This window comes from Thunnus albacares, chromosome 6 (assembly GCF_914725855.1).
Source record: "Thunnus albacares chromosome 6, fThuAlb1.1, whole genome shotgun sequence".
Taxonomy (NCBI): Eukaryota; Metazoa; Chordata; class Actinopteri; order Scombriformes; family Scombridae; genus Thunnus; species Thunnus albacares.
In genome coordinates this window covers 4,898,629-4,923,204 of record NC_058111.1, presented here as the reverse complement: position 1 = coordinate 4,923,204, position 24,576 = coordinate 4,898,629, and the positions used below count along the sequence as shown (strand labels likewise).

General features: G+C 39.4%; 1 long non-coding RNA gene across 1 annotated transcript; it reads left to right on the top strand.

Moving 5' to 3' along the window:
* The first annotated feature begins 14,140 nt into the window (after positions 1 to 14,140).
* Positions 14,141 to 22,049, top strand: LOC122983423. The gene is made up of 3 exons (XR_006403686.1): positions 14,141 to 14,443; positions 16,790 to 16,868; positions 20,534 to 22,049. It is a non-coding gene; the product is annotated as an uncharacterized LOC122983423 (long non-coding RNA).
* The last annotated feature ends 2,527 nt before the right edge of the window (positions 22,050 to 24,576 follow it).

Sequence of the window (24,576 nt, the reverse complement as noted above, 5' to 3'; positions counted from 1 at the left end):
TGCTGTCATCTTCACTGAGATGTGGCTGCACGATAGTATCCCCGACTCCACTATCCAGCTAGCCAGGCTAACTGCTCTCCAGTCAGACAGGACCTACTCATTATTTGAATAGCTGCTTTTATTTGAGTATATTATATACTATATATATATATATATATTATATAAAGCTTTGTGGACAGTATCATATATTAGCACCAGTCCACACTCTGTGCTTGCTGCATGTTTTCCAGCTACCTTGAGTTTTTGGGGCCTGAAATAATCAGGACATCAAAGGTCAAAGCTGCTGAGAGAAAGAATGACAACAAATGCACACACACACACACACACACACACACACACACACACACACACACACACTGTCAGCATGTAATGATAGATTTCTGGCTGATTAACGGAGATGTTATCGAGGCTCAAATGACCATCCATGACCTTGTAAACCTTGTTTCTCACAAGAACTGCTTTCTTTCACCTACATAACTTATCCAAAATACACTTCATTTCATCGAGTTAAGATGCTAAAACCCTTCTACAAGCTTTTACAACATCCAGAATCAACTAGTGCAATTGAGGATGACCTCAACACAGAAGAGAAGTTTGTGTGAGTTTGAGTGAGTGTATGACTGACAGATGTTTCTAATAATTAGAAAATATTAGAAACAGCTCTCAGTATAACGCCACAGCCCTAAAAAAACTGATCATAAAGTTACACACTTCTCTAATATATCAATTATTTATTAAAGGGTTGTTGTCAGTTTGTGCAGCTCATGAACATTTTCATTCAGTAATTTCATCAAATAAATCCTTCCCAAATGAGATCCCTTCACACCAAACAACCTTTTTTTTCCCAGCCTCCTTATCACTGTTCATGTAGCGTTTTGAGAGTGATGATTATGCTTTTTGATTTCTTGGGCTGAGTGACAACAGGCATGCTTGTAGATCCACCTTGAAACGCAGCAGATGGGTGTTGTGTTTTTAGGATTTAGTACAATTCTTATTTATTTTACTCTACATTTGTATGAAATTTCCCCTTGATCCTCATACCTATGTCTGTGTTTTTAGTTGATTGTATTTCTCAGTCTCTGTAAAGCACTTTGGTCAACTTTTGTTGTTTTTAAATGTGCCCTATAAATAAATTGACTTGACTAGGTCTCCGGTTCTTTGACCTTAACAGTTGGAGATAACAAAACAAGGTGAGAAGCAGATAGAGACTATAGGAAGGACGAGAAAAGCTTGACTGTGAAGGAGAGAGGAATAATAAAAAGAAAGGGAGGAGGAAAGAGGAATATAGATTGTGATTCCAGTGATTTATGAGGGAGAACTCAGGAGCGACAGTTTTTTTTCAGCGGGCCCATTCAGCCGAACCCCAGAAACCCAATTATGTCTGAAAAGCCTTTAATGCCTCCTATTACACCGCGGGCGACGCTGTCATTCAACTCATTTCTCCAACTCATTGTGAATATCTGTAACACCGAACGACTATCAATGTCCTTACAAAGCAGAAATGTTCAGTCATCCCTCTGTTCTGGAGACTCAGACAGGCGAGGGTTTGATGAATGAGTGGCAATTATACAGTTATTCTAAGTCTGGAGCTACTCAAGAGTGGAGAAAAGAATGACAGTCAGCTATCTGTCAGACATGGCTGGTGTGCACACGGCTGTCTGGACTGTTGGTTCTGAGCTTGAACAGGGGCAGGACCCACCAAACAGGTCGTAAAATGATTTATGGAATGTGAAAAATCTGTTTCGAACACTGGTTTCTAATATAAGATGAGCACTCAATATTTTTGAAGGGGCAGAGTTTCACAATATTAATGTTCACACCAAACCAAGTTGTTACCAGTAATTATCTGCTTTGGCTTCTATGTTTATGATAAAAACCACCTCCCTGTCAGTAACTATCTACAACTATAACTGAATGACACTTATTAACACCATATTGTATTTAGTAGCAATATTGAACCAGAACATTTTAGCGAAAAGGCTTTAAACTCAGGGCTAATGTTAGCTGGTTAGCTAGCAGCACTGTTGATTATTTAAGTAAAAAAAACTCAAAAACATGTAGCTGCTGTTTTACTGACACTATTTAGCTCTTGACTCTTTTTAAAAAATCTCCTTATGTCCATCACCTGTTTTGTAGGTCGCATTTCAATGCTGCTGATTTGATTTGACAGTAACAATAATTTAGCTGCTAATTATAGCAAAGGACAAAAAGCTAACGCTAATATTAATGACTTGTGGGTTATAGTTAAAACCACTGATGCTAAAGTCACTTTAAATAGTGACATTTTGAAGCTGTAAGCAATTTACAAATTCATTCAATTTTTATGTTGCATGTCGTGAGCTGAGATCGGTTATTCATATCTCACACTGCAGTTAACAATTCTATGCGACTTCCAGCTGCAGCTGAGCGGCTCTACGAACTCCACTGTTACTACGTAGAGTTTTCTAGCTGGAAGGAACCAAGTAGCCTAAACAGAGAGGGGGGTCTGTGTGTAGCAAACCAATTAAAAAATAAAGAAAAGACACATTTGTTTGTTATTAAGTCTAATTAAAAACACAATGATTCACACTGCTCCACTGGGTGCCATGTTCCTTCATCACCATGACGACACACACTGTAGTTTATTTTGACTCAATCCGACACACACACACTGTCCTGCTGCCAGAAATACTGATTAGAGCAACAAATGCGGATTCATTCACCACTGAAAATAGTCCCCAACAAAGACACTGAGTAACATTTACTAAAAACTACAATATGCAGCTGTTTTAGGAAATTTTCTAAGAAAGAAAACAATATATTTGTGAGTTTTTTTTTTATTTTTAAAGATTTATCTTCTGTAGGAATCAATTGGTTTGGATCTGAGTGGCGCAGACAGGGTAGAGAAGTCAGAACATAGTGAGAGACGGACTAACATGTTGGTTCCGGTCCTTTCATGTATTGTGAAATATTTGACTGTACATTTACAGTAACTCACTGGCTACTAGTTGCATTACTTTCACAGTAAATTACTGTATCATTTTAACAGTAAATTATTGTGAAATGACAGCTGTATACTGTGACCTCACAGTATACAGCCATTATGCCATCATATTACTGAGTTAGCAGTATGGTCCTTTAGAATTACTGTATTTAACTGTATCTTCACAGTTAATGTCCATCCAATTACCATAATTTAGCAGTATGCTGCTGTAGAATTACAGTGCATATTATCAATGATAATATGCAAACATGATCAATTTTACACATTTATTTTGCAGTTTAATATAAACTTTGCAGGACAGTACAACCACTGCATGTTTCTTTTAACCTTTTTACATTTTCATCTTTTTGTGTCACCTCATTTTCAGGACTTACATTACCAACACAAAGCATAAAAGTTTACATATCTCAAGTCATATCTTCTGGGCCCAGTAGCAATTATAATAACTGGAAGCAGTAATGACGTAGCCACATGCTAAAGGAGAGATCTGGAGGAAAGAAACTAGTTGTGAGTGCACACATGGCTTAATTGCTGAACTTGAGTCCAGTTAAAAACTCTTCAGACATTGTTGCTCTGAGACAACTCTGTGGTGAGTGTGAAGTCTCTGGAGTGGTTTCAGATACATATGGAGGATTGTGGTGCCCGGTATTGCTCCAAATTACCCCAGATCACCTTTCTTGAATGTTCCTGAGCTCATCACATCCCTTCATAAGGGAATAGCTGAAAGTAGAGAGAGAGTGCCATGCACTTAACTAAAGGAGGAAGCTTTAACAAGGACTCCCAGTTTCAAAACCAACAACATTGCAAACCAGATTCAGGGACTGGAGCAAAGTTCAGAAAACCAATTTTGCCATCAGCTGCAGCACTCTACACAGGAAGTCCAAATTCTCCACAGTCTGTTCTATGACAGTATAAGTCATACATCAGAGCTGTGTACAGAGAATACATTCAACATGTGAAGGGAATGTCAGACAGCAACGTTCCTCCTGTGTGGAAGAAAATAAAAATCAGTCTGTTCATGGTTGTGTTTCCAGACACACGTTGAGCTGTCGCAGTCGACGGGACTAAATACAGACGGTATAATTGTGAGTCTCACCATATTAATGACAGTGTGTTCACACTGATTGACAGGAAACCTAGCAAGACTTGACCTCACATTCTTTAGAGTTGAAGGCTGATAAACAGCACACACTTTGCCTCTCACCTGCTCACCTACACACACACACACACACCTTTGTATGTGTGTATCTTTGTATATATGACATAAAAGTTTCAAAGCTTCAGTCTGAAGTGAAATTAATCAAGTGTGGAAACATATCTGAGGCCAGCCAAACTGAAATCTGGACATTATCTTCCACTGGAGATATTTTTGGTGTGTTCTGTGTGTGCATGTATGTGTGTATAAAGCTAAAGCACTATCACATATGATATCACATATTTCAGGGTGGCCGTGGGTCCTTAAGAAGTCCTAAAATGTTGTAAATACCAAAGTGACTGGTGCTCAGCTGCTAAAGTTGATTCTTTTGTGAGTCTTTGTGAGCTGATTGTTTTAGAACAGTTTAAAAACTCTATGCTTCAACACATTGTTATTTATGTAATGAGCAGAGGCCCTCCACCGCACGTAAAGCAGCTGACTTGGCTGATGATTTTGTGTTGATGCATAAAAGTAGTTTTTTCAGAGATGCGCACTTAGGGTCAAAAATGACCCATGTACGCGAGTGTGATTTAAATAAAAATAAAGACATAATAATAATAATTTTGTTAACATAATTATTTTAGCAGTGATTTGGACCAAACAATAATACATTTAATGTTTGAAATATGTTTCTTTGTCACACATAACATACACATATAAATGATAACCTATAACACTGATATGGAGCTGTAGTATAACTGTAGTGTAACTGTAATGAACTCTAGTGAACTGTAAAAACCTGATGAAATAAAATCACATGGGTACTGCGCAAATTGCCATCTCAGTGCTTACATGCCTCACATATGACAACTACATGTCTGTGCTCCTTGCACACAGGCCTGGTGCACTGGGAACAGCAGCTGCTGACTTTTCTGTCTTTGGCACCTGAGCAGATCTTGCACCTCTTCCTTTTAGCTTGGCTCTCCTGTCTGATGTCCTCCTGTGGCTGCGTGGTGTCTGTGTTTAGTTTTTCTTTTACCCCACATCTTCCCATGCCTCTGTAGTATGCTTTTAGAGGTGGGGTATGCCCTCTATGCGCCCCTTCATATGTGGTATGACAATCTCTTTGCCCAGCTCCTTGATGAAAAGCCACTATGCATTGGTCACACAAAGCATGTAATCAAGGTGTTGTGCAGTGAAGTGGTGTGGCTACATTCAGCACATTGTACCAGAGCACCATGGGCCTCCTCTGTGATGATCAGGAGCAAAATCAGGATATGGTGTGAGTGTGGGAAAAAGCACAAATGTAGCCATTTTTGAGGCTGCAGAGCGAGAGGTCAGTAAGGAGAGGAGGTTTGCTGTGATAACAAATAATGTCAACTAATAATAACATAATAACATAACTGTATGTTTTGAGAAGAAATAAGTTAACATTTTGCTATGATGATTGTTTCTTACAGTAGTTTATTGCAGGGGTCCCCGGGGACCCGAGTTGGTAGTTAACCATAATTTTCAAATATTATGTACAGTTATCTTTCACAAGATATCAAATATTTTCTTTGGTAAAACAATTGTAAAATACAGCAGCAGCCGTGTTGAAATGTGTGGCAGGTGAGTAGTTGTCCGCAGTAAATATGTTCCTAAGTGCAAAAATTTCCAAATATCAAAGGTTCCTATCAAATTCCATAGTAAATACATATGGGTCATTTTTGACCCATGTGTGTAAAATTGATGTAGAAATACAAAACCTGTGTTTGTTCATGAAGTAAGAAAGAAAAAAGAAAAATAATGATTTGTGGAAATCAAAAAGATATTTAATTAAAACCTGGAAGATTAATTGATTTATTTCATTTGTTCACATTTATTCAAAGATATATCAAAAGAAATACTCACCCTATGAAATAACATAGGGAATGAATATGGGTCATTTTTGACCCATGTTGTGAATTAGAAGGGATAGCGATACAAAAATGATTTTATTCAAAAAGTAAGAGAGGAAAAATGAAAAATAAAGATTTGTGATGATCAAAAACAAGTTAATTGAGGAATACCTGGAATACTGAATGAGGAAATTAATTTATTGCAAAGATATAGAAAATAAAAGCTCAGTTGGGTCACTTTTGACCCATGTTGTGTATCAAAGGGTTAATACACACATTTGGACAATGTTCTTAAACTCACTCAATTATCATTTTACCTAACTGTTCATGTTGAACTGACATCGATGTGTTTACTTTGAAAGAGTATATTTTTGTTTTTGGTGTGTATTTGTATTGCAAATTTGGTCTTAAATTTCATTTAAAGTGGTATTAAAAAGGTCTTAAACTTAACTTGTTTTATACGTGTAAACACCCTGGATTTGGGCATTTTAGAGTTTCCAGTTTGCTTGAACATCATGTCAGGTTTATGGGGTGTGGGAGGAAACCAAAAAACTCAGAGCAATCCCACGCAGACCAAACAGCAACACCTTCTCAGAGGCCAGAGTGCTAACCCCTGCGCCACTGTGTTGTCGTGAAATGCTGCACTCAGACGTTTACCACTCCGAGCTGAGACGTGCTGCTGTATTGAGGAAGATATTTTCATTTTCTTGTTGTCATGGGTCGAGGGAGGGTGATGATTTGGTTTACAAGATCAGGGAAGTCTTAGATGTCAACTGGTGGGAGACCATCATCCACTTACTGCCTCACACAAAGATGTGGCTTTAGAAATAGTCAGTTTCAGTCATGAACTCGAGCCACTCCTCATGCTGCACAAAGTGTTTTGAAAACCTGTGACACCAGTTCTGTCTTTCACCTGTCCTCCCTCTCTCCATCTCAGTTTTCCTCCTCTCTTCCTCCCGTCTCTCTGCAGAGCTACCATATTTCACTTTATTTTATTCTTCAGTCTGGCCACTGTTCTGCGTCTGATCTATAATGGATCAAACAATCTGGAGAAGAAGAAGAAAAAAAAAACCCATTCAGCATGTGGAACAAAGCACACACCCAAGCAACTCACTGCTCATGCGTTTTCATGCTTGTACCTCTCAGCAGGGGAGCGTTATGCAAGTCGGTTTGTATGCGTGTTGCTTATGTTCTGGGAATATCAGTCTTTTCACACAGTCACATTGTGTTGTGTGCGCCTGGGAAAGTTATTCAGATGCCCTGTTGTAAGTGTTATTATGTGAACGTGTTAATGTGCGTATTAGTTATTCTTTATGTGTTACAGTCTGCACAAGTTTTCACTGGGTTGATTAATGATGTGTGGGTGAACTTTATGTGTGTACAGGTGTTTTATAGGTGTGCTACTGTGTAGTTAAGTTTGAAACATTTAACTTCCATTCATTGTATAATAGATTAACCTGCATTTGTTGTTCTCTTCGAGAAGTTAAGACATTTCTCCAATAAGCATCAGCAATGTTTGATAGCAGCATGAAATATACAATTAGTGCTTCCTTGCACACTCTGTGATTGTGTGTGTGTGTGTGTGTGTGTGTGTGTGTGTGTGTGTGTGTGTGTATGTGTGTGTGTGTGTGAAATGAGAGCCAACTTCTGTTAATCTGTTTTTAACTAGTGTTTAAAATATTTAACATGTTGCTCTTCATCTAAATTCTACTGATAATTAAGAACTTGCATGAAAACTAGAAAAAAGATGATAACTGTTTTTCTGTAATTAGTACTGGTTATTATTTACGGCGCTGAGTTTCTTGTTATAAAGAAGAAACAAGAAAGCCTTCTTGTTTTAATATGATCTTTTGTTATCACAAGATCCTTTTCACGTATAACAACATAGTTTCATTTTATGATGTCATATTTTTCTTGTTATTACTAAATTATTCCGTTCTAATGCTGTCACAGCCCGGCTCTAGACTGTGGCTAAAAAGGCTAGTCACATGGGTATTCAATAAAGTAAATTTATTTAAAACAAACTACTTCAAACAAACCAAAATAAAAAAATTGTGGGGTGAGTGACTGGAAAGTCAGTAATGTAAGGAGTGGATGAGTGAGTGTGTGATGTATGGCTGTTTTACAGACAGCCATGAAGATTATGGGAGTCTGTCAACATCCCAGTCTTCAGGATATTTTTCAGCAAACCATAATCAGACAGGCACAAAAAATCATCTGAGACCCAACTCATGTTCTTCACCCTGAATATCAGCTCCTCCCCTCAGGCAGATGGTTCAGAGTTCCCTTAGACAGGCACAAACACTCCTTTGTCCCCCTGCTCATTAAAGCCCTCAACACCATGTAGGCTGTACATGTATATGTGTATGTTTATGTGTAAACATACATATGCCATAGCTGTACTACTTCTTCTTCTTGTTCAACACAGTATTTATTTATATATTTATTGTAATATGTCTGCACTTTTGTGATGGTGATGCAGAAGGGCACGTGCAATTGATGGATGAATGTATTTGTCGTCTTTACTGTTGTTTTTTACTGTGTTTTTTTTATACTGCAGACACTGTGAAGTCCAAAGCAAATTTCCCACTGGGACAATAAAGTCTATCCTATCTTATCCTTTTGTGGTGGAACAAAGGAAAAAGAACTAAACAACTCAGGAGCGTGTGGGGGAGAGAGGAGACTCTGGACCGGCTGCTTCTCCAGCTTTATACATGGGGCACACAGGTGTGTGCCATGATGCTAATCAGTCTGCCTGCATGCCCCCCCCACCCCCCTGCAGAAAGAACACAGCAGCAACAAGCAAAGCTTCTTATCTTCTTTCTTATAATAACAACATACCACTTTATCTTATCTGGCAAAACATTCTTGTTATTTCACAAAATGAACATTGAAACAAACTTTTCTTGTTATAACATAAGTGGTGAAAACAAGAAACTTCTGTAAGTTATTAAACAATAAAAAATATGAAAACTATACTGGTTACTCCATTATGTTTATACATACAATATATATACAATATATATATATACAATATAAACATCCGCAGTCAGGTCCAGTATGTGATCAGGAAGGAGAGTCACTTTCTTGTTATAACAAGAAACGATTTTTACACTGTCAACATTTTTACACTTGATTCACTACAATAAAAACACATAAAAACAAAATGTTTATAATTGTTGATTATAAACCTTTTTATCTATTATTTTCTCGTCAGATTTTTCTTCGTTATATACTTGTAACTGGCTGCAACAGTTTTCCTAAATTAATCCAATCTGAAGTGATATGAAGCTGTGGAAGAAGTCTGGTTTCTGTTTACTGCAGCTAAAACTGGCTACATGTCCTTCTTCTCAGAAGCAATATTGGACGACAAGGTCAGTGTGCTGTCAGTCATTTTTTTTATTACCTTTTCATAACATTGTCTTTTGGGTCAATAAACCATTGACTGGTCATGAGATTGTGACTGACAGCATTACATCGTGTTGTTTATTGGACAAAGAAATGTCTCCATGGCAGAAAATTTCAAACGGGACACTTGATACATGTTTTTGTCTTTTTGGTCTCACATTTGGCAGCACAAAGCATCACGCAGGAAGTACCTGTACAAACAGATGTATTCTTAAGAGACACATACAAGTGACTGAGGAACATTTGTGGCATTCATCAATTTTCTCATACTTAGAATGAATTGACAGTTCGGAGCTGTCGTACGAGTCATGAACAGACAGGCTGACTTTTTTGGAACACTTGTTTGACTTATAATTATAATGTCTTAATCTGCATCACTTTGGAGTTTTAATATGATACTAGGGTTGAGCGACTCTCCCTACTTCAACCCATAACCATTTCACACTTAAAATACCAACTTCCAGTTAGGCCCTGCCTATTTCTGATGTAACGAATATGGATACAGATAATTTAGTTGTTGAAACAGATACAGATAACGGTGTACTCGCTCACCCCAACCCTAACCCTAACCCAGAATTAACAAGTTAGGCCTAATCAAAACAAATTTGATGCAAAATTAATTTTCTGTTTACCATATTATCATCATTGAGGCTTCCAATTTACTGACATACTTATTAAGATTTTTATTAGCATATTCTGTTGCAGCAACTTCTACATTTTACTAGTTTCTCAGAAACCTCTCTCACTCCAGCAGCCTCCTCTGTGTCTCTCTGCAGCTCTCTGTCCACTATCATGTGTTGCAGCTGACAGTGTAACATCACCAGTAATATGCTCTCCTCTAATATCGCTGAGACCGTCACATGACTGCCTCTCATATTAGTCATGGATATAGGCACCTGAGAAATGGAGCAAGTGGAGCAAATGCATCCCCCATTATTCAATTAGGAGGAGCAAAGTTATGGTTTTGCTAGCCCACTTTTTGTCTTTTTAAAAATAAACGTATCAGGAATTATATTTAAGCAACCTATATCAATCACCTTACCATTTTCAGCAACTGACAAAAACATGTAATTAAAAATCAGACGTTTTTGGGACCACCCTTTGAGTTGGTTCAGTCGACGGCGTCGCTGATCGATCGGAGCAGACTGACAGCGCAGTGAGAGACAGACAGAGTGGAGGCTTTTCCTCACAGCGTGAAAGTGTCTGACTTAACAAACAGTCAGATGTTCAGTGGTGGAAAGTGACTTATTTAGACTTCTGCAGACTATTTTGCTTTAGTTTAAGTTTTAGTCAAGACTTTGGATGCAATTATTGCTCCATGTAATGATTTCTGCTTTCATCCAGCCGCTCTGCGCTGTGCTTTCATTATGATTATGATTATTCTCTCATTTTCTCATACAAGCTAAATGAGAGCTGCATGTTTACTCTGAGGGGAAGTAAGGTCTAGTCCTCAACTGAAATGGCCCTCTAAGTCTCCAGGAGCAAAAGTCACCTTTTGAGTTTTGCATTAAAATAGTGATTTGAGATAAAGTAGATTAAAATAATCTGCTTCCGAAGTTATGATTATTCATTCCTGTATAACTTTACAACGACATCAGCTAGTAGTGCTACTGAGAATAACTCACACTAGAACCTGTATGTAAAATAAACATGTGGGATTGGAATTAGATTGTGAGGCCATTTCATTCATAAAATTTGTTGCAATTGTTTGACTTTGAAGATGCCTTGTGAGTACTGAGAATAGCAACCCACAGGTTTAATTATCATCATATTGTGATGTGTTATGAGACTATTTCATTTACATAAATTGTTTGTCCTTGTTTAACCTTGAAGATGGCCTAGTAGCCTGCAACCTACTACCATTTTAGGCTACACAATGTTTTTATTAATTTATAATTATAATTATGAAATAGTCATTCTTCTAATAATCATTTCCTGTCCTGATCCATCCAGTTATTTACTGTTCTTGGTGCATTCTTGGTTTTCATAGCATCCTCAATCTAACTAATCTAGACTAGTGCAGGTGACTGTTTTTTGATGTAATCTGAGAGGTTAGGTGGTGTAGAAATGCAGGAATTTTTATTTTAAATTACAATTTTTTCTTTCCCCGCCAATTATGTATCTTTCCAAGTTGGCTCCCCCATTTTAAAACATAACCAGGTGCCCATGGTCACGGAGCACTTTGCTTTACAAAGATGTTTTTTAGCATCTAACTTCATGTCAAAGCATTCCTCTCTGTTCCTCTCACAGTACAGTGCTGCTCTGATGGATTCATCATTTCTAATAGTTTCAGGTCTCCTACTACTGACACCACTAAATTGGTGTCTGTCTTCTTATTTCTAACAGCAGGACTGGAAGCTCAGCTGTGTTTTTACTCTTTGGTAACATTTCTGTGAATGAAACTTGCCCACAAACGGAGCAGAACATGGAGCCTTCAGGCTGGTTCATACTATCCGTCTGCAATGGTCCGCGTGACGTAAATTTCATCATCCACCCATGTCAGACATCTGTGCACAGCCCAAAAATGGAGACTGCACGCTGTACGCAATGCAAGCGCATCAACCGCACATGCTAGAAAAGCAAACAGGAATGTCTCATCTACAGTATGTATGTACTGTATTCCTGTTCTCATTAAACTGTCGCTTTTCTCTTTTTCGACTTTTTCTTGTTGTTCAGCAACATACAGGAACTCCTCAGCTGCATTCAGGCTGAAAACAATCCTGTGCATAACAACACAAGGGGCTGTGTTGGTGTAAGCGAGACAATGAAATACGATCCAGCAAGTCTGGTTGGAGTAACACAATATTGCGTTTAAAGGCTGATCAGAAAAACACTGCACAGCGGTTTGTAACACTCACAGACTGGATTTTACAACTCTGGAAAGTTATCACGCTGCAACCTTGTTTACTAGTGCACACATATGGCCAATCCACAGCTGTCCACACTAACACACTAACCATGAACTGGCCTTTACATGGCAATTTCAGGGGTGTGGATTATGCTAATGAGCACATCTCATGAATGCACACCTGCTCATGAACAGGTAACATCCATCAGGCTGAAATTTACAACAAGTTCAGGCAGTTAAGAGAGTTTGTTGACTCCAGCTTGGAACACTCATACGAGCAAACCTCACAGAAAAAACCCTTGCGTGGGGCCGATTTATCGGATATTTTAACGCCTGCAATTCTAACCTGATCATTCTCATGTGAAATAATAAGAGTTAATTTATCCGTTCCCATCTGTTTGGTGGTCTTTCTATTCCTGACACCCACTGTCAAGTCTAAAATTGCTAAATCCCTGAATATTCACACATGCTGTTTATATGTGTGTGTGTGTGTGTGTTTGCATACAGTGTTGAGACCGGAGGCTCTGGGATACAGCGATTAAATCCTGGCTTGTTCTGTTTGGCCCTGCGGTCATATCCGCTGAATTTCTCAAATCTGTATTGGTGTGAATGGAGATGATTACACACAGTGAGGGAATGCGTTTCTCTCTCTGCAGTGTGTGTGTTCATTGCATGAGCGTGTTAAGGTCTCGGCTCTGTGCATGGGTCATGTGTGTGTACATGCACTCGAGCCTGTGTGTATGTTTTGAGTGTGTGTATATGTGCGTACAGTGAGGTTGTGCTCCCAGGGGGTGTAAGCCTTCTAAAGATAAGCTATCTACAGCACCCAGACACTGTAACACAGCAGCGATAGACACTGGTTATCACTGCAACAGTAGACCCCAGGCAGGGAGAGAAAGATGCAGAAAAAAGAGAGTAAGGGGGAAAACAAAGAGAGAAAGGACAGTGGAAAGGCCCTCGGGAGCGAAGGATGAGAGAGATGGACGGCAGGAGGCAGGAAGTAGTGTTAAAGGGAGAAAAAGAAGAGTGAAAGAGCAAGAGAGGAGGGCAGGGTGGTAATATTGAAAACCGGAGAAGGAGAGGGTGGAAAATGCGTAACAATTCAATTTTAGAAATCCTCTTATTCAACTACTAAAAGGCACAACGATTCAGCTCTGACATGTCATTCACTAAACTCAAAAACAAGAAGACAACAGTGGACAGGAAGCCTTGTTTGACCTGTTGTGTCATTTTTCTTGGGAGTCTTGATTTGCAACATGAGATCATTTTCTCTTGCATTCATTTTGACACTTTTCACTAATCAAAACAAACAGCTATGACCCATGCAGGAGTAGAGATGTGCCGGTACAGTTATCGTAGGTAAAAATATCACAGTAAACAGTATTATCATAGTAATCATGTTTCCTGAAATCCCACTATTAGTGCTAATCTGTAGTTAATTTACTTCACACTATGATCCCATTTGGATTTAACTCACCGAACAGTGTATAGTCTACTGCAGTTTTGTTAGACTCAGCATAAGAAATAACATCAAAAATGGTTAAATACTGTTCAAAGTTGAAGACAACTGCTGGAAATCACTTTGAGTGCAGCTGAGTGTGTGTGTGTGTGTGTGTGTGTGTGTGTGTGTGTCTGTGTGTGTGTGTGTGTGTGTGTGTGTGTGTGTCTGTGTGTGTGTGTGTGTGTGTTGTATGCACACATTCATTTTGGAAATTCCTGAATTTTTCCTGATGAAATTGGTCAATTGATTTCTAGAGTGCAAAAAATGAATGATGAATATTATCTGCTGGGTGTTAACAGTTAAATTATTTTTTAAAAAGCAGAGAAATTTGTAAATGAACACGGAAATAATGAAAGTTACACTGGGCTCTGTGTTCATGGTTTCCTCTGAAAACGATGATAATCACGGTAATGAAAATAGTTGTTGGTGGTTTTGATACTGAAAGCAAGTTTCACTGCGGTACATATTAGAAATGGCACATCTCTATGTAGCAACAATTTGGAGCAACAATCATTTGTGAAACGTATGCTGATGACATTTGTGATCTGTAATTGAGCAGTGCTCACAAACCCCCTGGTGCAACTGAAGGTCAGCAGCAGTATGCAGCTTGTACAGGGACCTCCAACCACATTTTGGGGACTTACCTGGTCCAAAAACCACCTTGACAATTTCATCCCGGCCAGAGAGAGTAAGTGACCGACATTAATGTCAAAATTAATGCTTTTTTATCTTTGTCAAACATCCCGAGAGAAAATAAAAGAGAGAAAAATGACGTGTAAAGGGAAAGAAGTAAGGTTATACTTAAGAAAGGAGGAAAAGGAGGGAGAGAGAGAGGAAAACAGGGAAGCCGTGCGGTTTTTAGAAATGAGAATAGTAACATTAAAGAAAAGAAGAAGGGGAAGAGAAGGACATATGGGGAGATTTGACTGAGAGAGAGGAGAAGAGAGGGTGACATGAAGAAAGAGGGCACAGAGAGGAGGGTGATGAAAAAAGGAGGAGAGCCGAGGAAATGAAGGGAGAAGAGACGAAGAGGGACTTTTGGGAATTGAAATGTTAAAAGATGAGAAGGGGAGAGACGGTGATGTAAGAAGACGAGAGAGAGAGAGAGAGGGAGAGAGGATGAGGAGCTGAGAGGACGGGCAGACAAGGGAGCGATGAAGAGAAAGTGATGGAGGAGGGTGGTAAAAGAGACGGAGAGGTGAAAAGCGGGTGAAGCGAGAGAAAAAAGAGGAAATTAAATAAGAAAGGAGGAGAGAGAGAGAAGAGGAAGAGGGGAGAGCGGTGAAAAAAGGAGGAAGAGGAGTCATGAGAATATGTTGCTGATGAAAGAGGAGACGTTTTTGTTTATTTCATTTAATCCAAAGATTTTTCATCATCTCTGTAGATAATCAGAGTGAGAGCTCTGCTGTATGATTTTGTAATCTAAATTATGTCATGACCTAATATCCCGTCTCTACATCCACGATGCACTTGATGAAAATATAATTGATGATGCACTTAAATCTGATAGCAAAGCCGACTCTCTTCCACTGACGCAAATAAAACAGATTTTAAAAAACAAAAGCAGGGATTTTGCACATTTTACCATGTTAACTACAGATTGTTTATTATACAGCCACTATCAAGTTCTTAGATTGAGTCCACGCTAACCCGGCTAAATTCATAAACGCATCTATTCGTCTTTGTTTTGTCCTTCCGTCCAGACTAAAACAGCGTTTTTCTCCCCTGAAAACTGAGCTTTTCCAAAATGGCCTCCAGAGCGTGTAAATGTGAAGCATCGATGTGTGTGTTTGGGGGAAATTGAGCTTTGTAGAAACACTGTCACATCAGTGACAGAACAGATGGTGGCAGTAGCGCAGCCTTTCATTGGAAGAGGAAGAAGAAGAAACACAAGGACAATAACAAGGAAGGAGGGCTTCATGCAAATGTTCTCTTTGTCTACTTTGACAGCTTGTTTAGAGTTAAATGTAGCGCTCTACCACCGTTCTCTCACTGAAACTGTTGTAATCTGCTTGCATTAAATTATATGTCGCGAAGCTGCCACAGAAACAGTAATAGTAAACCGTTTCTTCTTCGCTGGTTTTCTGTGGCTGACTTGCTCGTCTGCCCTCCGCACATGCCCATTAGGAAGAGAATGACCTGTTTTGGTGTTGAAATGTGAACGGAAGTATTTGCAGAAATGAGCTGAAACTCTTGCTGTGGACGCATGTCGTTTTGCATTAAAACTTTTAAAATTTAGCCGATTTAAGACACAGGAAGTATAGCGTTTTTTTTTCCCAATATGTAGGTATAGATGGAATACAAGGTGCGAAGCATTCAAAGCTCCACAAAAAACAGAATTCCTAGCTTTTTTTCATTCTCTCTCCACAGCCAATGGGCAGAGGGTATAAGGGGTCGATGGTTACAGGCTGCTTTTATTTGTTGTGTTACTTCTGTAATGTAAAACCATGGGACAGAGATGTTGTCAGAGCTTTTGATGGACATGGAGTTTGTTCTTTTTGTGAGTGCATTCAACCCCTTTTGTGTTTTGTACCCTGATCAAACTACATGAGAAAAAACAATTAAAAAGTTGGAAACAGAAAGGATTATTTGAAACATTTACATCATGTATGCAAGCAAGAGAAATAATGACAAAAACATGCTGAATTTGATGGCGAACCTGCAAACCAGTGTGACAAAGTCCCTAATATTTTATAATCCACTTCATCCGTTTCCACCATGTCTTCCCCTCATGAACACTGGTCATCTCTGGTTTGTATCCAGCTGTAAGATCATTTAGGTCCCAGCACATACTCTCCCCCCTCCCCTCCACTCTGACCTGTATATCTCTCTTCCTGTTGCTCTCTCTCTCTCTCTCTCTCTCTCTCTCTCTCTCTCTCTCTGTCCTGATTTCATTTCTCATCCCTGCAGTACTTCCTTCCTTACACCTTCCCCAATTATCCTGTCACATTTCCCACCTGGTGTGTGTGTGTGTGTGCGTGCACGCACGTGAGCGCATGCGTCACAGGTTCTTCTGACATCTCTATCCTTACAGATAATTGGATGTTGGGTCATGACATCAAACAGCTGCCAGGGGAGGACATGCGGAGAGAAAGAGAGAGAGATGAAGGGAGGTACAGAATAATTTTGAATTTCATGCACTTTAATGCAGGAACTCACAACAAGACACTGGAAAAATAACTAAAAACACCTCAAACACTCCCACACACACTCACCAGCAGAAACAACAAAAATGAAAACACCCACTAAGAGAGAGGACACACACACGCACACACACACACACACACACACACACACACACACATATATCCATGTATAGGAGAGGGAAAATAGGCTGGACCACTGAGACAGTGAATAAAAAAACAGAGATTGAGATGAGGAGGGAAAAAAGTGTGAGAGCAGAAGCAGGCTGAAGAATTTTAACGACATAATAATAATAAATTTTATGAAATGCACCTCAAGGTTCTTGCTGCTGAAAACATTTGAGGCACTTCAAAGGATGCAAATAAGCAATAAAATGCAATAAAAGGGAGTAAAAAGTAAAATATTTCACTGAGATCCAATAAAATAGGCACATAACATTCTCCATAAAACTTCTCCTTAAACCCAAAGTGCAGAACTTTTACATATAAATGATACATTCAAGCTCTTCAAACGAGTTCACACAAAGCTGATTCAGCTTATCACCGCCACCGCCAGATAAATCCGTATTTCTCAGTATACAGAGGTTTTAACCTGGTTGTCGGATGAATGCGTACTGCGCAGCCTCTATGTGCGCTAGAAGTTAAAAGACTGTTGCAATAGTCAAGACAAGGAAAAAACAAGAGCATGAATTCGTTTCTGCATCGTCAAGTGCCACACCATGGTCAACAAAGTGTACGATGTAGAGCGTTTTCTCCTGAAATTCTCTGATTCCTGTTTTGTTAATGCTGTGAAATACATCTAAATGCTTTTGTGCACAGCATCATGAGGTTCAATATAAGCCGCGAGATCTAGGAGAAGCCTCAACACTCTGCATGAAGTCAACTATAAGTGTCTAGAAAATCAAATTTTTACTAAGAAAGAACTAGAGAAGGTTCGAGAGATAGAGATCTTATGTTCACGACGTGACACAGAGCAGACGCTGTCAGGTTATTTGTCTACACAAAGATGAAAGCTCCTGAACTTATTCTCCTTGATGCCGATGAAGATGTCCCACAGATCTATTTTGAATGTGAATTGCTCCAACAGCGCTGACTGTAACATCATCTGGTCCTGTGAGAGAAGCAGACATGTTGTTTCTCAGAGAGGCAGAGTGGGAGTGAAAAGGAACATTAGCCCTGCTTAGAAAAAAAAAAGGTGAAGGAAGCAAACACAGACTGTATGCATAACAACAATAACGTGGCACATAATGCAGCATGGCAGTCTCACACTAAGCTCCTGCATTCTTTATACGTGGAAACCACTGACTCATGAAAATACGTATCTGTTCACACATGCCTGCTTTACAGAAATGTCCAAACCGTTTTCCACTGGACGCTGCCTTTGACTCAGCTGTTTTAATCTTGTGCTCTATACAACGCTGAGTTTATGTGATGCAGTAAAGGGCCGCATGGCATGTATGACGCCATGAAAACACTTTTTTCTATGTAATCATAAATCACAAACTTCCAGCCATCATACTTTAACTACCATATTGGGCTGTTTTTTTTGGAAAAAAAGACTTTTTAAAGATAGGGCATACTTTCACACTTTGAGATACTTTTAATCCAAGAGAGTCTTCATCCTTGAAGCATTTTTCTTGTAAAAGTGAAATCCATCAGAGCAGAATATAAATTGCACATTTGTGTATCTTTATCAGTCAAACACTCACACTCTCCCTACTCTCAGGCTCTTAGAAGCAGTCAAAATCATTTTTTCTCCAGCGGGTTAACATTTTTCAGACTGTCTGTTTAAGCTCCTCATCATCTTAGACTGTGGTCAAGTCATTCCGTTTCTGTAGTGAAGACATCGGAAGACGCTTTGGACTTGTTTTCACTTTCCTCTGCGGCAGAAAAATATGTTACTGCCGACCTTCAGAAACTTCTGCAGATTAAACTGAACTCACCAAACACTGACTCACTACAGAAAGCTGAAGTCCAACTGGTTTTGTTCCAGATGCTAATAAGTATAAATCCAGACTCTCAACATAATCTTTCTGAACAGTTTGTCATGTGGCTCGCTTCATATGTTCTATGAAAAACAATCCTGTATATTTTTGTTTGTTCAATATTTATGTTTCCCATAAGTTCTAGACGATGTTTGTGGGCTAAATGGTACAACTCGACAGAGGAGACGAGTCCATGAGTGAATGGTGGGGACATATATGGAAATTTAACTTGAGGAACTTGCTTAATTTTTTCAAAAAGGCCATGAAAGAAACGCTGAATAAGAGATTGTGTTGAGCTACAGAAGATAGTGGAATGGAGGCTAACTGGAAGTCATTACTCTATAAACAGACTGGAAGAAACTTGCTAGCCTAGCAACATTAAGGCTACAAACAACCCATCATGCAACACTCTCTGTAGGAGACTGCTCTCTCCATTAGAAAAGAATATCTGATCTTCTGAACATGCAGTTGTCTCATCCTTAAATATAAGTTGACCTCCGCTTTTTCAAACATAATTTTCAGAATAAAATGTCTCATATGCGGGGTAATATGGTATTTCTTTTGTTTGACGTCTCTTGCGTGTGCTACAGGCCTTTATTAATGCATTTCAAATGACGCCTTCTATTGCCTTGAAGATACAAATATAGAGAAAGAGACAAAGGAAAATTGAGCCAGCATGGTACATAAGAGGCTGAGTGCTGCGGTCCACATTGTGCTGCTCCAACACGTCCTCGTGAACCCCCACAGTAATGGAGCCTGGACACCAGCAGCGCTGGGCCAACACAGACATGGTTTTCCCATTAGTTCACTAACCAGCAGACATGTTAACTTGGCGTGGACACAGACCGTGGGGCAAAGCTTAATGCATTACATGAGACACATTCCTGTAAAGGCCGGTGGTTTTTCACAGTGGTTCACTCTGGGCCAGATTCTAGACACAAATAGACATACTTCAGGCCACTGATCCACAGATTCAGTCCCAGAGATGCAACATGAGCTGCTGCAAGCTGTTTAATGTTGAATTATTGAAACAGAGCTCTTTGTCTTGTTATGCACGGCATGATACCCTTTACAGACTTTTTTTCATAGCTGTGATGCAACACTGTCCCTCCAAACTTTAAAAAGTGAAGGGCTTTTTTTGTAAATGTCGAGAGAATCCTCAGATTGCAGGCACAGGGAGAATCAAGATTGTTCTTTGATGATAGTGATGCTTTTGGCTCTTCAACCCTTTAGGTAGTGTCTGTCACTGGGAGGATTGTTGAAGGAACCCTTAAATATGTTGGCAAAGAAAACCAAACAGATTGGAGATCAAAACTGTGAGGACGGAAGCAAATGGTGAACACAGATTTAAACATTTGACTACATGTACACTGCAGTTTAAAATGTCATGTAAATATGTAAATGCTGCTGTACGTCACATGTTTCATGGCTGGAATGTAATGCACAAGCAAGAAGAAAAGGAAAAAGGGTTTTGGTCAGACTGAAACTAAAGAAAAGCATCTTTGTTTTGTGCCGGCCAGGGAAAAACAACCATAGCTCACTTCGTGTGTAATGCATGTGTCACGGGGCTTTATGGACATTTTTACTCGCAGGGCTCAGAGAATGTTAGTAGGGGGGGGTTGTTGTTGCTTCTCTTCTTTTTCCTTACAGGTCTCGGCAGACGAGCAGAGGAGTGAGATTAGGTGTGCGGGCTGGCTAGAGGTGATTACGTTGCATCTGAGGAGAGGCGGGTGAAGGAAAAAAACAGGCAAGCAGCCAAGCGGCGACAACAGGGTCGGCAGAGCGGCCGGAGACGAGGAGAAAGAGCGTTCTGAACACGAGAAAGAGACGGTCTGCTCTATGTGGTGGCTTGGAGCGAGTGAGCTGATCTCAAGTGCACTGATTCTGTTTTCCCAGCTGACTGACATCAGAGGACTGGCCTCACAAAGAGCCCTGCTTCTGACGGAGCGGAGTGAACGCCTGGACTGCCACGTAGATTTGCATCGCCATCATACAACTGGGGAGAGACTGGAGGGGGGGTTGCATTATTCAAGGGTGTTGCTTTTTCTATGGACTTCCTTTTAATCGTTTGTGTTTGTTTGAGCGCTAAGCAGGCAGTGCAAAATTAGGCCTTAATTAATTGCTCCTTGCTGAAATAGCCATGAAGTGGGCTGAAATGTGTTAATGATCTTAATGAGGTTGATTATTGTTCGAGGTGTTTTTCAGCGTGCTCCCAGGCTGGAGGTGATATTAGTGTGTTTTGATGCAGCGTACTTTTAATTGTGCGATTACGATCTTGCCTACCATTTGATGCCGAGCAGAGTAGACATTGTAGAAAGAGCAGTTACAGAGCCGTAGCCAATTTGTCAAAATCTAGTGCTTTGTATTTGAGTAATTAAAACTGTAATAAGGTGATTTATCTTCCTACCTGTGTTTCTGTGTGTGAATGTGGGGATTTTGGTACCAGTGCACACACAAAGTGGTGACACATGCGACATGTTTTCTGCACATTCACCATTTACTTATGGTGTTCTTAAGCTTCAGTGCTTTGGGTTTTCTCTCTGCCACCATTAATAAGGACTAACAGAAGGTGCATTTTGGCACCTCTAAGAGTTTACCACATTTTGATAGAAGTGAGCTGGAAGAAACTTGGTCAGCACTCAAAAACAGTGTCCAAGCCCACTTCACTTCTGGATATTTTCCCCCCCTACCATATTAATTCTCCCATTACCTAATAATATATTAAATAAATGCATTAATACTCTCCATGAGGAGGCTTATTGCAAGCTGTCAAACCTGCTGTTTTTCCAATCTTCTTACATCTTACTGTGGATTTAAACTTTTTAATATGTGGTGATGTTAAAACCTGTTCATTTAAAAGGAATGAGAGCTAAAGCAGTGGCTGTAGCTAAACCCCATGGAGCACTTTCTTTATTTCACAGACACATTGAACTAAGATAAAGTAGTGTTGCCACTGTTGTGTGAATAAAAGCAATGAGACGAACCTGAATTAACTGAACCTGAACACAACACTGACATAACATGAACTTTTTTGATATGTTGAACTGAGAGATTAGATATGTAGTCATCTGTAATCAGGTACCTTTCATTCTTTTTTAACAGCATTTTTACTTAATTAAAGTTTGAATGCGTTTTTCTTGTTGAGCTGTGTGTATTTGGATTAAAGTCTAAGGATATGTGGTATTCGGTGGTGGTATTCAAGCTTTTTGTGAGTTTGGATATTGCTCCTGTCGACATATAATTTCCAGACCAACTGAACAGACTGCATGATTTTTCCACTATGTTCACCAGTGAGTCCACAACTGTGTCTGTTAGCTTGTAACTGGTGCTGAGCTGGTTGTGTAAAGTGGCTTTTTAAGAGCTTCTTCTCTGACAACGGCTGCCTGCTGCGCCTGAAAATGACGCTATGAGAGCGCCGAGAGTGAATCAAAAGAGTAAGGTTGCAGCCAGACAACTAAACAACAATTTTGAAAAGTACCAATAATTTTAACGTGCTCGAGGGTTTTATGGCTTTTACTCAACAGATATTAATATGTGTGTACTGACTCTATTCAAAGTAGTGAACATGAATAAGAAACAGCAGGAGAGAACAAGAATAAAACTTACCACAAGCTGAAACATAAAAAGCAATAACCTCAGTGGTGAATGCTTTAGAGGGATTATCAGCAGTCTTTGACCAATAAGATTGCTTCACGCAGACAACTTGATGTGTAAATCAGTTTAACATTGTGAAGAGAAACCATGTGGTTTCAAATGGGGTTTTGAACAGAACATGAATGAACTAACAACACTGTGGTCTTAAATGTTTTTAGGTACTAAAAGGTATAAATGTAGTGTGTTGAGGTGAGTTATTAATTGTGCCAAGAGGCCTGGTGGTGTGAGGCTTCGCAGTCAAACAAGTCTTTCCATTAACCTAAAAATGGATCATAGATATATTAAATCCCGTGCACAGTGGTAGGGTTGATTACCTGGTTGAGCTTGATGGGAAGGGAGATTGTTACTTTCCCCTTGTACCAAGAGCTGACCACAGAGAGGCTTTTAACCAGGAGAAAAACATCCTCTTCTTTCTTTGTCCCAGTCTTCTCAGCTGTTGTAGCTAGAATTCATTTCTCTAACATCATGCATGAAGCTTCAAAGAAAGAAGTAGCACTCATGCTGTTCTTATGGGAGAATATTAGGATTAACATGTTGTTCGGTGCAGTTTATGTGCTCATCATTTTGCTAGTTGAATAATTACTGTGACAAAAATTGAACTTTAAAAACATAGTTGATCCTTTTTCAAATCGTAATGCGAGCGCACCTCCCACACACTTAATCGTTAAAATATTTATATTGAATGTAGCGGCAAATGTTCTAATGCCCAAAGTGTTTTTGAACGAGCCCTAAAGAGCAGCTCAAGTAGGTCTTGTTACAGGCTAAACTCTAAACTACATTAGAGATACAATATTCATTTTAAGTTCATTAAAATATCATTGTTTGCCAATAGTAAAACACCTACTGTTTAAACTACAGTGCAATAAAGGTAATATGAAATAAAAGAAACACTACAGAGTAAAAGAAAATATCTCAATAAAAAGTTGTTAGGCAACATCAATGACAGCTATAATAATATTATAATTCTGTTGACTATAGCAATGAAAAATGTTTTTATGGTCATATTTAGGCAACTCAAAGCTCTCAGATAAACATGATTAAGGTTTAAGAAATATTGCGACCATAGTAAGTACATGATGGTTAAAGCCACATTATTTTTATTTATTTATTTTTTTGGACACTTCATGCCTTCATTTGATCGAACCAGTAGAGAAATGACAGGAGGAGAGAAGAGAGATGCATCAAATGTCCCCAGCTGGACTTGAACCGATGATGTTCCACTCGGACCAGAAATAGTCAACGTCTTTAATCCCTGAGCCAAAGGGGGGCGCCCTAGGTGAGGTGCATTATTTACATTTAGTCAACTAGGATGCAAGAAAATATCAAAACAAGCTGTCAGTGACACATCCAGTACAACATCCTGACTTATAAAGTTGATATAGCAAATGCGTTAACACATCCAGCTTATCCTGATATTTTTCTGCTGCCGTGTAACTTCCTGTGTTCACGACTAGTGATCCCACATGGGACTGATATATCCAGCCTACATTTGCCACTGGGGGATGACAGTATTTTTGTCTGATATGACATGAGCATGACTCTATCACTCGACATAAAAGTGACACTTGAAATGCAGAACTTCCTGTATGAAAATCATGGAATAGCAGCTACACGGTTGCCCTACCGAAGACCAGACACGTTTTTTTACTTCCCCGGGGAAGATAGAAAAATGTAAAAACTGGAGGAAAGAAACTTATCAAAGGCGCTCTGCGCCTCCTCACTAAAGGCTAATCTCCCCACTGTGCAGCTCTGCACTCCCATCCCTGCAGAGTACAGCAGTAATCACTCACCTCCTGAACAGAAACCAGATCCTGATGTGTCATACCTTAACCTTCTTCAACAAAGAGCCCTTTAGAGAACAGCCTTCCTCTGGTAGTTTAAGACCCTCATCAGTCACTCCCTGTGTGGTCTGGCCTTAACTTCCCAGTCCCAGTGCTGTACAGTAAGTCTCTTTAACTCCCCGTGGTCTAATGTCCTATTCTCTCTGAGCCTTGTGCAGTAACGCTCAAACACATTTACGAGTCTAATTTCGACTTTCA